Genomic DNA, 13,453 nt, shown 5'->3' with positions numbered 1-13,453 from the left:
GAGTCTATACAAACTCTGAATAGATATAAAGCATGTATTTGACTTGAAATATCTACAAATTATCATTCTTTTCTCTTTTAAACTTTCACCTATAATTTTAATTACAATACCTTACCGTCCTCCTCAATTTTAACTTTAATTTTATTTATTTCATTCAAAAACTATTTCCAAACTATCATTTGTTAGCCTAAATTGTATATAAAAAAATGTCCCACACACTTTGAGATTTATTTCATATTAGTTACCATGTATATTTGTAGATGCAAACAAAGTAACTAACTCACAAATATAGCAGTTGCAAATGTCCCATAAAAAATTAATGTCCTAATACAACAAATTGTTATTAATGAATTTGGAACACGATACAAGCATGGTAGACTAGTGAGTTCCAAGAAAAAAAAAAAAAAAACCTCGAAAAAGAAGGATAGTCAATAACTCAATTAAATATATGAATGTTCTAGAAGAAATCCACCATTTGACTCCGAACAAGAATATCTTCTTCGATAATAATGAGATTTCAATAAACTACACTACAAAAAAATAAGTAAATAAGTATTTTTCCCCGCACAACATGAACGTTGGGATAAAAGACGTTAGAAGAAAAAGCTTCTCCTGACACCGTAGAAGCTCCGTCGGAAAGGTTGACAATTCCAACGCCATGTATAACGGTGTCGAAAAACGTTCAAAATTTAAAAAAAATTAAAAAAACAATTAAACTTTTCCGACGCCGTCGTAATGCATGGCATCGGGAGAAGTTTAAAAGTTAAAGCAAATTAAACTTTCCTCGACGCCGTTATGCATGGTGTTGGGAGAAGTTTTTTTTAAAAAAATCAACGTCGTTATGCATGACATCGAGAGAAGTTTTAAAATTAAAAAAAAATTAAACTTTTCCCAACGTCGTTATGCATAGTGTCTGGAGAAGTTTAAAAATTAAAGAAATTAAACTTTTCTCGATGCCGTTAGTGAAACGTCGGGAATGAAGAACATCTTTTCCAATGTTATATTTTACGACGTCGAAAATAGGTGGATTGCTTGACGTTTACGAAATGCGTCGAGAGATCCCCTACATATTTAAGTTTTGTATTCACATAAAACATAACTCAAATTGAAAGAAAAAGAGGAAGAGACCACGAGAGAGAGAGAGAGAGAGAGAGAGAGAGAAGAGAGAGAGAGAAGAGAGAAGAGAGAGAGAGAGAGAGAGAGAGAGAGAGAGAGAGAGAGAGAGAGAGAGAGAGAGGAGAGAGAGAGAGAGAGAGAGAGAGAGAGAGAGTTGTCCGCCCATTGTCGTCTGCTTTGTTCCCTGTCACAACTCCCTCTGTCTTCGTCTCTTTCACAACTTATTGGTTGGAAGTAGTTCAAAGTTCAAAATCCTAAACATAAACCCCTTTGAATTTTTTAATTTCCTTTTCTATCATTGACTTTCTTTTATCCTAAGTATTAGAACATTTCTTATTGATTTATGTTTTTGTTATATTCAACAGTTTGGAATATGTTGAAATCACTCTTAATGTTCTCGGCAACCATGGTGAGTTTAGAAGGTAAAGTATGATTTTATTTTTCTTGTTGTTTACTTACTGCTTAGTGTATCTTCGTGGTTTGAATTTTTGCATATGTTTGTTTGCACACAACAACTGCAAAAGAGTAGGAAGTTGAAGAAGATGATCAAATGGATGGTTATGCAAGTAGGAAGATAATGACGATGGGAAAATATTTTTTTAAAAAAAAATAGAGGATATCCCGACGCACGAGATATAGCATCGAGGTATCCCTTGACATTTCCCGACGTAGAATTGTGTGCATCGAGAAATGTCAAAGTATATCCCAACGCTATATCTCATGTGTTAGGATATCCTCTCTCGACGTTTTTGCAATTTCTCTTGACGCTTTTTTGCGTCGGAAGATATCCATTTTCTTGTAGTGCTATGTCATGATAGAAAAAAAGATGAAGCCAAACGAATATAGTTGTCGACAATATTTTTGCATATAATGTTGCTCTTATATATATCTAAAAATCAGGATCCTGAATCAAAATTTGTTGAAGAATGTCAATAAAGAAAATATTTGTCTTTGTGGAAAGAAGCAATTGAGGCATAATTAAACTCACTTTCATAACGTCAAGTTTTTTGACTAGTAGTCCAAACACCTGCAGGAGTCAATGTATGAGATGTAAATGGGTATTTTTTTTTTTTTTTAAAAAAGATAATGAGATCACAAGATATATATAAAGTCTTTGTATTGATTATGAGAAGATATATTCCCTAGTGATGGATGGAATCACATTATGATTTTTAATTGAATCTGACTGTGTGAAAATATGGACATGCATCTTATGGATGTAGTCACAACATGTTTATATGGATCTTTTGATTAATATTTATAAGAAAGTCCCAAAAAAAAAAAAAAAAAAGTTAGAATATCTGAAACAAATAAATTAAGTTCTCAGAAACTATATTTAATAAAGTTACAAAGATCACTATATTGATCAAAATAGTTAGAACGAATGTGGTAAATCGCCTGAGTGGATATTTGTTGAAAGAATAATATCAAAATAATCCAATATGTCCATACGTTTTTATAAAGAAATCATAGTCAGAGTTTGTTATTATAACTGCATATGTTGATGATTTAAATATAATTGAAACTCCTGAAAAAATATCTTCAGAAAGAATTTAAAATGAAAGATCTTATAAAAGCAAAATTTTGTCTTGACTTACAAATTGAACATTTAGCAAATGACATCTTTTTTCATCCATCAACAACAGAAAAAACTTTGAAAATATTTTATATGGATAAATCACAACCATGGAACATTCCAATGCAAGTTCATTCACTAGATGTGAAGAAAGATATATTTTGACCTCGAGATGATAATGAAGAACTTCTTGGTTCAGAATTATCATATATTAGTGATAGAACTAAGACATGCACAACGAAAAAAGAATCGAATTTCTACCCTAATTGCCACAATTAACAAGTAACCCTAAACTAATCAAATTAGAGTTTTATGAAATATTACCTTTGAAGCTTTCAAAACCTTTGATACCTCCTTAGTAATTCAAATCGAGACGACCACTAGTGCTCAACTACTATCCTCTGGACAAAGAACCGGGTTGTGGGACCCAATTTGGTGTAGAAAGAAATGAAGATAAAATGAGATTGGAAGGTAGAAAATTTTCTTTTGTTGAGATGTTGGAGGATAATAAAAAAGGCAAAAGTCTTCAACCATTTGAAAACTCCCTTATTTATAACCTAATTACATGCAAAAATGCATGTAATTAATTTGTCAAATCTCAACACCTAATGTTCCACTAACAATTAGTGGAACTTAGTGGACTAGGTGTTATATCTCATATAGCCACATATCTCACTGAGAGTTAGTGGGATTATCCAACAAAATGTTGGATTTTCCCACTAACTTAGTCCAAGGGTAAAATGGTCATTAGATATTTCTAGTCAAAAGTCAAACTTTGACTTTTCTAGTCAAAAGTCAATATTTTGACTTTTTACCATTTTGTCCGTCTTGACTAATTCCAACCTCCGAGCATGAATCCGCATTCATTTTTCCAAAATTCAAATCACATTTGAATATAAGGCCGGTCAAAGTTTGACTTTTCAAAGTCAAAAGTCAACATTTTGACTTTTTACTATTTTTGACCAATTCATCAATTCCGAGCTTCTTAGTATGAATCCGCATTCATACTTATAGTATGTAAAACATAAAGCTCTATTTCTAATTAGAAGACCGACGACTATATCACTATATTTGTCGGTTTCCTTTCTTCTCCCAATTCGAACAATTCGACTTATTTCATCACACTGTTCTAAGTTTAATCCATATGAGCTAGCAGAGGAACCTAATGGACCTATAGATCATGGGCTCCAACGATTCAAGATTAACTAGCTAAACTCTTTTAAACCGAGTTAATCAACATTCGTTAACTAACGTCATTCCACTAAAGTCCCGTAGTTGCACTCCCTCACTATAGATATATTTGTGTCCATTTGATAAAAGCCATAATCAGTAAGTTAATCCTTCACAGGTTGCTCGTAACCTTGGCTGGGTCAAAATAACCGTTTTACCCCAAGATTACATCTTGCTCCTTAATGTCCCACTAATCCACTATTGAACAATTGGTTTAAGGTTCAACCTATAAACTTAATCCCTCTCGGGCCAATGAGAGGGGGGCCCCTTGTTCAAGACTTGGATTCAGTGCTTAAGAGAACAACCTATCTACTAACCCTAAAGCGGGTAGGAGTGAATTCCATCTTGTACCCTATGTTCCCAGCTATCCACCCGATCTTACCCCTGAAATGGGAGGCTTATTGGGCCAACGCTGATGAGCTGCCCTCACCTATGCAGATCTAAGGATAATCTCGTGTGAACAGGAGTTCATAGTTAACTCAGGATTAAGATTAAGTTACCTAGGTCATCAATAATGAGATAGTCAGTTTTAAACAGTAAACGGTGTTATAACGTAAAAAAGACTAATTCATGGTTCAGTCTTATGTAAACATTTTACATAGGATGCCCCCACTTTCATGTCTCTACATGAACGATTAGGATCACCTCGTTTGTACTACAAAGTGGGCCGCATCCATAGTTTCTCTAAATAAGGCGCCCAACCTTTATTTCATATACTATAAATTTAGGCTATATATAATCGAACTTGATCCACGTTTATGTTTACACATAAAGTTCAAGTTTATTCAAAAAATAGCCTTGGAACTTATTTATTGGATTTAAGATTATAATATTTAATTTCTCAATAACAACTTTATTAAATAGAATATGATTACAAACTACGAGTTTTAGGACAAAAAATTCTAACAATTAGTTCATTTGATGCACTTATATATCTTGCTTATAATACAAGACCAAATATTGCATTTTTAGTAAATTTATTAGCTAGATACAGTTTCTCCCTCTTCAATTAAAAAAGACATTGAAATTGAATTAAATTTATACTTCGTTCTCTGATGAACAATTGATATGAGCTTGTTTTATTTAAATAAATCAAAATTTGACTTGGTTGTTTTTGCCGATTCTGAAAAATAATATTTATCTAATCTACACAAAACTATATCTCAAACATGTTATCTATTCAGATGTGGAGACATTGATATATCATGACAATCAATGAAATAGATCACAATAGTCACCTTCTCAAATCATGTTGAAATTCTTGCAATGCATGAGGCTGTGTATGACAAAGCCACATATTCCAATTGTATTACTAATACAATTGGAATATGTGGCTTTGTCATCAAGTAAAAATCTCTCAATGAAATTATACGAAGACAACAAGGTATATGTATAGCTCAAATTTAAAAGATGTTATTAAAGGCGATAGAATTACAAAGCATACTTCATCGAAGATTTTCCACACTCATGATATTGAAGAAAATGGTGACATCACAATACGACAAATTTTTCAAAGGTTTAATCTGGCAAATTTATTTACAAAATTATTACCTATTGTAACTTTTGAAAAATTGGCACACATCATTCAATGCAACAACTTAAGAATGTCAAGTGATGTTTCCATGAGAAGAAGTAAATTGTATTCTTGCAAGTATATAAATTATATGAAATATATACTATTTTTCTTTCACTAGGATCATTTTTCCTTTGGGTTTTTTTTCCTAGTAAAGGTTTTAACGAGGCATATTTCATGTACGTAGTTGATATCTAAGGAGGGGTATTATAAATATTAGTACAATAGATCAATGCCCCATTATACTTAGTGTTCATTGGCAAGTGTCATTCCCTCCACATTCCTCTATACCGCCACGTGTCATTTTCCTCCATATCCAACATCTTTGTCATATGTTTTGAAGATACTAACCCTTAGGTGCCATTTGGATTGAGGGAATATGGATGAAATAACATTATTAGGAATAAATTATGCGTGAGAATATAATGCATGAGAATAAGATGTTTGGGAATTAATTATAACTATGTTTGGTTGTACAAGAAATGTTATCAACTTTAGCTTTCTAGACGATCATTCAACCTCTTACATGATCATTTACCTTTCTATAGGATCGTTTACCCTCTTATGTGATCGTTTCACTTTCTATACGACGATTTACCCTTTTACACGATCGTTTAGCTTTCTAACTTCAAGCGTTCACTTACTTCTTACACGATCAGCTAATTTTTCAAACGATCATTTAACTTCCTACACGGCCGTTTAACAAAATACTCCTTCAAAAGTTGACGAAAACAAAATGATAATGATTTTGAACAAATTATTCAAATTAAAACGAAATTAAAGTTGTTAATCCACATATCCGCAAGAAACAACAATACCCCCATCTCTCCCCAAACATCCTTCACAAGCAAAAACAAGATCAAAACAAGAAATCAACAGTGAAAAGCTTCGTTTCTCTCTCTAAACCATGAGATCAAATTAAGGAAAGAGTAGAGAGAGAATCAAACCAACGTGACACTTTCAGTGAAGACAGACGACTGGAGAATAAGAAACCATAGAAGGGAACTGATTATAGGTTAAATAAGGAACAATTCAACCGTCGAGGGAAGAAGAAAAATTGTGAAAACAAGATTAAAAAGAAAAAAAAGTGAAGAAGAAGAGAATAAATTATATGGTTGATTAATGAAGGAAGAATAATATTTGTTGAGGTGAATAAATCACAAATCCTTCCTTTTCGACATGTTTGCCTTCCCTTGTGCTAAATAAACCCCATATTTTTCGGAGTAAAAAAAAATGTACCCATCAACCAAACATGAGCTTTGTAAGCCCATACCCATTCCCATTCTCTTTACCCACAAACCAAACAACTCTTTAGTGGTCATGTAATCGAGATTATGGTTGCTAAATTGTATATGGGTTTTGTAATATACATATTAGTGAAATTTCCAATTAGATATAAGAAAGTGAAAAGTTTTAGATTTTCTAATTTTTTAATTTTTTTAATTCAATTCAATTTATATATTATATTTTATTTATTTTTAAATACCTCATTTTTTCATCAATACATAGAACCAAACAGATAGTTTTCTAGTAAATAAAGAAAAGGAAAAATTAAAAGGGAGAGTTTGAATGTTGGATAGAACACACCAGTAATTACTTTTACTTTGCCAAATTTTTTTTAATTTTCCCGTAATTATATATATATTAAATGAAAAAATGTGGTACAAAATAAGTTCAATTTTATTTATATTAAAAAAACATATATGAAATAGTAGGAAGAGGTGAAGATTATAATTATCAAACATATGAACCAAATGATTAACAAATTGTGGCTAAATCTGTTGACTCCAAAAAATATGAGAAAATAAATTAGCAAGTAGCAACATCTCATCTAACACAATTTTACTAATGATTCTTGTGTTTTCAAGCTAAGTTTGGGAAGAATAGATATATTTATAATTGCACAAATAGTTATACATATTCAACAAATTAAATTAATCAACTTTTACAAAATTTTCAAACCATTAATGAAATCAATGCAATAGGTGGAAGTAAAACAATGCAAACTCTCGTTTTCACAACCCATTGGATGTAAAAGAATGGAACTCATGTAAGAGACACACACCAATTTTTTCTTTTTCTTTTTGGCAATGGAAAAGTCTTCAACCTCAACTTCAATGATAATATTTTTTACCATGATGTTAGGAAAATTCTATTGAGTGACAAAATTAGCTGCAAATAAAGTAATCCTTTTTCTTTTATTTTGGGCATATAGAAAAATTTAATTGTTTATTTCATATAAAATAGTAACTTCTTTTCAATATTGAGAGTATTTATAAAATATAGCAAAGTCAAACAAATTCTCTTGGTAAGTAACTTTTTTTTTGTTATATTTTGTAAATAATTTTAATTCAGTAATTTTTGTTATATTTTGTAAATAATTTTAATATAGCGTTTTGGTGACGATTCCATTTATATATTTTTTGTTTATTTTTTCATTTTTAATTTTTTTTGAATTTATGTGAATTTTGAAATTGTCGTTGCAAAGGATTTGAGCCCGAGAAATATTGGAAAATTACTATAAGTAAAACATAGCTTATTTTACTTTCTTTTTATTTCAAAATTATAAGTATTTTTTTAAAGATACTGTAATACAACTTGAGAAGGGAGGATTTGAACTAGAGATCTTTTATCTCAAATACAGAAATTTTGAATACATACAAATGTCAGTTGAACTGAGCTCATGTAGTTCATGTATAAAACTCTACCTCTTTAACTTTTTCTTTTTTAAAAAGCTCTACCTCTCTAACCTATGTTTAATATATATAATATTAAATTAGAAAAGTCTAAAAGTTTTTAGATTTAACTAAATATCAGTTTGGTTTTGATGGCAGTCGATATCATTAAAAGATAATAATTTATTATAAAAGACAATTAGACGATTGTACCCATTCGTAGAAGGTAGTTAATAAGAGAATAATCAGTATCAATCGATATCAAATAATAATTAGATAACAGTCAAATAGTAATCTAAACGTATAAATATCCTATAATAACTAAACAACAATCACATTATATTACATTTGTTATCATTGACAATCAAACAACAATTTTTATCAACTAACAATTAAACACTAGTTAGATAGAAAACCAATATGAGCAATGGGCCGTTTAGGATAACAATTGACATAAATGAGATAACAATCATTATCAAATAACAATCAATATGAAATCATAATCATATTGCAAAATCATTATTATTGAAAAGCAAATAACAATATCAAAGTTAATAGCAATCATACAACAATCACTATCACTAATAATTATCATCAAACAGTAGTCAGATAACAATCAGTATCATTCACAATCAAATTAGATAGTAATTAGATACTAATTTTTATAATTGACAACAAATTTTAGACGATGTTAATCAAACAACAATTATATAACAGTTGATATCATTGGCAAAAATAATGTCAGATAATGATTGGTATCAATGATAGTTAGTATCATATACTAATTAGAAAAACGGGTATCATTAACAATCATATTACAACCAATATCAAATACCAATCAAACAATAATCAATATCATTAACACTAAGATAACAATCGCACAACAATAATAAGATAAAAATTATCATCATTTGACAATTATATACTAATTCAAATGAGAATTTGATAGTAATTAGTAGACAATCATCAATTGAGTTGGATTTACAATATTTTCATCTCAACAAAACCATAAAAACTTTTTTCTTTCAAAGGAAAAGTGTTGGACGTAAAGTTTAAAGTCAAATGAATTATAATTAAAGGTTATATTAAATGAGGTAAGATTCATGAATGGGCATGATTTTGTGTCATGTCATTATCTCAATCTAATATTGAAAAAGTCTAGTCTATAGAGAGGGGAAAAAAAACTAGAAGAAGTTTGAAGAAGTCTCTTTTGGGTTGGTTTCATGTATGTTCAATTGGGAAAAAAAAACCATCCACATGTCATAGCTCTTGATCGGTCCAAATTGAATATATATATGATTAACTAACTCATAACAATATCTTGAATGGATCAAACTCTCGATTAATCTCTTAATTAGTCTATATGGTCAACTAATAGTTAAGTGTCCATATTAATTTACATAAGCATTAAGCCTAGGTAATATAGCCAAGACATAACAATTTGAGAAGCAACTAGTAATTGATTTAACTCTTTATTTTGGTGAGACATGGATTGTTATGAAAGAACGGTTCTCCACGACTTGAAATTAACAAACAATCATGACACAACCTTTGTTTCTAATGGAATTAGCACTCAAGCATGCATTATCTCTAGCAATCAAAGAAAGAAATGGTGGGTGATCATACCATAAATGTTTTCCTAGCACATAAGTTGAAATCGATCAAGAGTACATAAATTCACAACAGGAACTAAAAGTTAAAATAAATCTCACAATTACCAAGATTTGATGAGTTTCAATCATATTCTAAGCTAGAAGTAGCATACCATAGCACTCATAATTTGGCAAGATGAGTTACAATGTCCAAAACAAATGAAAAATACTAGGGGTGAAAAAACCTAAACTAAATCGAAGAATCGAACCGAACCGATTCGGTTCTGTCCGGGTTGGAATGGGCTTCAACGTTATTATTATCGAACCGAACCGAATTGAACTGGATCGGTTCAGTTCGGTTATGTTCAAATGTAAATTAGTTAGGTTAAAACTTTTAACTTAAAAAACTTAAAATTAAATTAAACCCATTCCTTCGTCTTCGTCTTTTGTCCGTCTTCCTCCACTACACAAGTTCGCCGGCCATTCTCCATCATCATGGGTTCGTTCTCCGTTCGTCGTCATTCGCCATTCTCCATTCTCTGTGGGTTCGTTCGAAAGTCCAATCTTTGATTCTCCGTTCTCCGTGGGTTCCTCTCTCCTTTTGCTGCAAAATTTTCAGGCCAGGCCAATCTCGATTCTCATCGTGGGTCTTCTATTACTCTTCTTGGGTAAGTTTTTTCCTCTTTTGTTACATGATTTTTTCAACTTTCTGTTGAAACCCCCTCTCTTTGTTCCAGTGGGCTAAAACAACCACGAAAGAGACAATGGAAAGAGAAGGGTCAGTGGTGGGAAGGATGTAGAAAGGATTTTGTCATGTCTGAGTTTAGTAATGCACTGTTTTTGGGGCTTCTATGTGAGTTTTTCATATATATTATACCTGAAGTAATTTTAGGTTCCACCTGCCCTATTTAATATCTGAAGACCTTTGTGTTTACTGTTTTGTTTGGTTTGGCATTCAAATAGATACAACTCATACTCCTAGTGGTCTGCCACTTCCTCACCTCTCTGCTGGCTCCCACATCTCCCATCTTCCTTTTTCTTTTTCTATCTCCTTTCCCTCCCTCCCTCCCTCACCCACCTCTTCCTTTCTTTTCCCTTTTCTTTCTTTCGATCATATATTACTAAAAGTTCATTTAAACATTCTCTTTCGGGTTTGTCTATCTAGAAGACTTCGAAATTACTCTTTTCCAGTAGAAATGCTTTAAGATTTCACATGGATATCACAAGTTAGAACATTGTGACAGTTTGCTAAATTATCATTTTTTCTTATGGTTTTTTTTTTAACCTCTATAGGATATGTATCCCAAAAGTATGTGGTTTTGAGGTATTTATAATTTCACATGATAGTTAGAACATTAGGGTGATTCAAACATCCATGGAAAATTCTAAAAACTTTCTACTGCAAAGTAGTTTCTTATCTCACATTGCTGGCCTATTTACAAACTTCTTTTTTTTTTTAAAAAAAAAATGACCCGACCCAACCCGACCAAATGTTGGCTGACTCGAAATCGAGTCGGTTCGGGTCAGGTCACAATGGAAAAGAACCCGTGTATTTCGGGTCGGGTCGAGTTTTCTTCAAATCCGACCCGACCCAGCCCAATTACACCCCTACAAAATATATGACCAAATGCTCTGAGGAAGAAATATAGAGAGAAATGAGGTTGGAGAGCCTAGTGATAGCTCTTGAAATAAGTTATCTTCCTCAACGTTTAGATAGGAAAATGAGTTGTTAATACCTTCAAACATGTTATGATGCATTTAGTGCCAAAATAGAGAAGTTAACAAGCAAAAAAAACTTGATTAGAGTTGTCTTGATGTCATGTCCCGCCGCAAAAGTCAATTTCTACGACCAAGTGGAGATGTGATCGCCTAGACATTCTACACGAGTATGCAAAATACCTGGTAAGTGGAATAACACCATCGACAAGCTTAACACGAAATGAGAACTCAATTGAAAACACATATACTTCATTAATATGGATAAAGAGTATATTAATTTAATACATGTATAGAGTTCTTTTAACTGAAAATATATATACTATCAAAATAATTGTTTTACTCTACTTGCCTAGCTTTTACCATGCTATGTGAATTGACAGTGGCCACTACCAAGATGATGTGACTCGTTTATGGTACGACAGGCGATCAAGATGGCAAGTCAAACGTTGATTGTCTTTCGCTACTTGAGAGGGAGATAAAACAAAACATTTGAAATACTAGACAAAAGTGTATAGTGAATGGAGTTTTCTACCAACATATTTAATAAGTCAATTTCTATTATAACGCGTTGTAACCCATTTCGCCAAATTATGTAATATAAATAGTTATGTGTTTCAATAATAAAATATTGAGTCCAAATCTAATCATTTCAACGTGTTAAGCGATTAGTACAATCCAAATTTATTACAAATGTTTATAAATCACATGGAAAGATTTTCTTTTCAAATCATTCATAATGACTCCTATCTCATAAGCATGCATCTCACATAAGGTATTATTTAAATCATACAGTTTTAATGTGTATCATATACGTATTAAATTTAACCTATAATTTTAATATGAATCCAATTCATATTAAATTAATATTTAAACTCATTGAAATATTTTATCACTCATTAATTAATTTTAAATCATATCCAAAATTAAATTTATAATAAAGTTTGATAAACTTTATATTATAATAATGTATCACCATACATTATACTAATTCTCAAAGTAAATTTGAACATTTCAAATTACAACCAATATAAATGAATCTCGTTATCCTTTATGAGATAGGAAGGTGACCTAATGAACATATAGATTAGAAGCTACAACGATTTGAGATTAACTAGCTAAACTCATTAACCACATTAATCAATATTTGTTAATTGTGTGTACACTCCACTAAAGACTCACAACTGAACTCTTCTCACTGTAGATATATTTTTGTGTCCATGGATATAGACCAATAACATATATTAGTCCTTCACGAGTGTTCATAATACCAGCTGGGTCAAATTACCATTTTACCCCTAGATTACTTATAGTCCTTAAATATCAGCGTTCTTCTAATGAACAACCTGTTTATGGTCCAACCAATAAACAGAAACCTTCTCCAGCCATAGAGAGGGTAGGGCCCTTTGTTCAAATTTCTAGGGCATTATTTAAGGAAACATCATCTACTTACCCTAAAGTTGGAAATGAGTGAATTTTATCTTGTGTGAGTATGTTCTCAGCTCCTCACTCGATGTTGTCTCCAAAATGATAAGCATATTAAGTCAAAAATTTGGCCACTCTCACCCATACAAATCTAAGGACAATCCTTGCGAACACGAGTTCATAATACACTCAGGATTAAGACTAAGTTACCTACGTCATCCTAATGAAATAGAAATACAACTAGTTAACAAAGTAACATCTGGTGGTTACTATGTTGTGGTCCGATCTTATGCAAACTCGTTGCATATGATACCCTCACTCGCATGTCACTTACACGAACGCATTTGATCATTGTGTTTGTATCAAATACAAAGTGAGTCGTATCCATAGTGTTACCAAGATGAGGTACCCAACCTTATTCCTATACTATAAACCCTTTAAGTTGATCTCGAACATTGATCCCTTTATGTCTCTACATACTGTTCAAGACTCATCAAACAACTTAAGATGTTAGTTTATTGGATTTAGATTATTAAGACAAAACTAATAA

The 13,453-nt window shown here is 31.5% G+C and overlaps 1 long non-coding RNA gene across 1 annotated transcript; it reads left to right on the top strand.

The window, feature by feature from the left end:
* Positions 1 to 10,205: 10,205 nt before the first annotated feature.
* Positions 10,206 to 12,128, top strand: LOC116405224. Its single transcript, XR_004218386.1, has 2 exons — positions 10,206 to 10,430; positions 11,862 to 12,128. It is a non-coding gene; the product is annotated as an uncharacterized LOC116405224 (long non-coding RNA).
* Positions 12,129 to 13,453: the final 1,325 nt, after the last annotated feature.

The sequence above is a fragment of the Cucumis sativus genome, chromosome 7, assembly GCF_000004075.3.
Source record: "Cucumis sativus cultivar 9930 chromosome 7, Cucumber_9930_V3, whole genome shotgun sequence".
Classification (NCBI taxonomy): domain Eukaryota; kingdom Viridiplantae; phylum Streptophyta; class Magnoliopsida; order Cucurbitales; family Cucurbitaceae; genus Cucumis; species Cucumis sativus.
The sequence above is the reverse complement of the archived record's forward strand: the minus strand, read 5'-3'. Positions and strand labels throughout refer to the sequence as shown.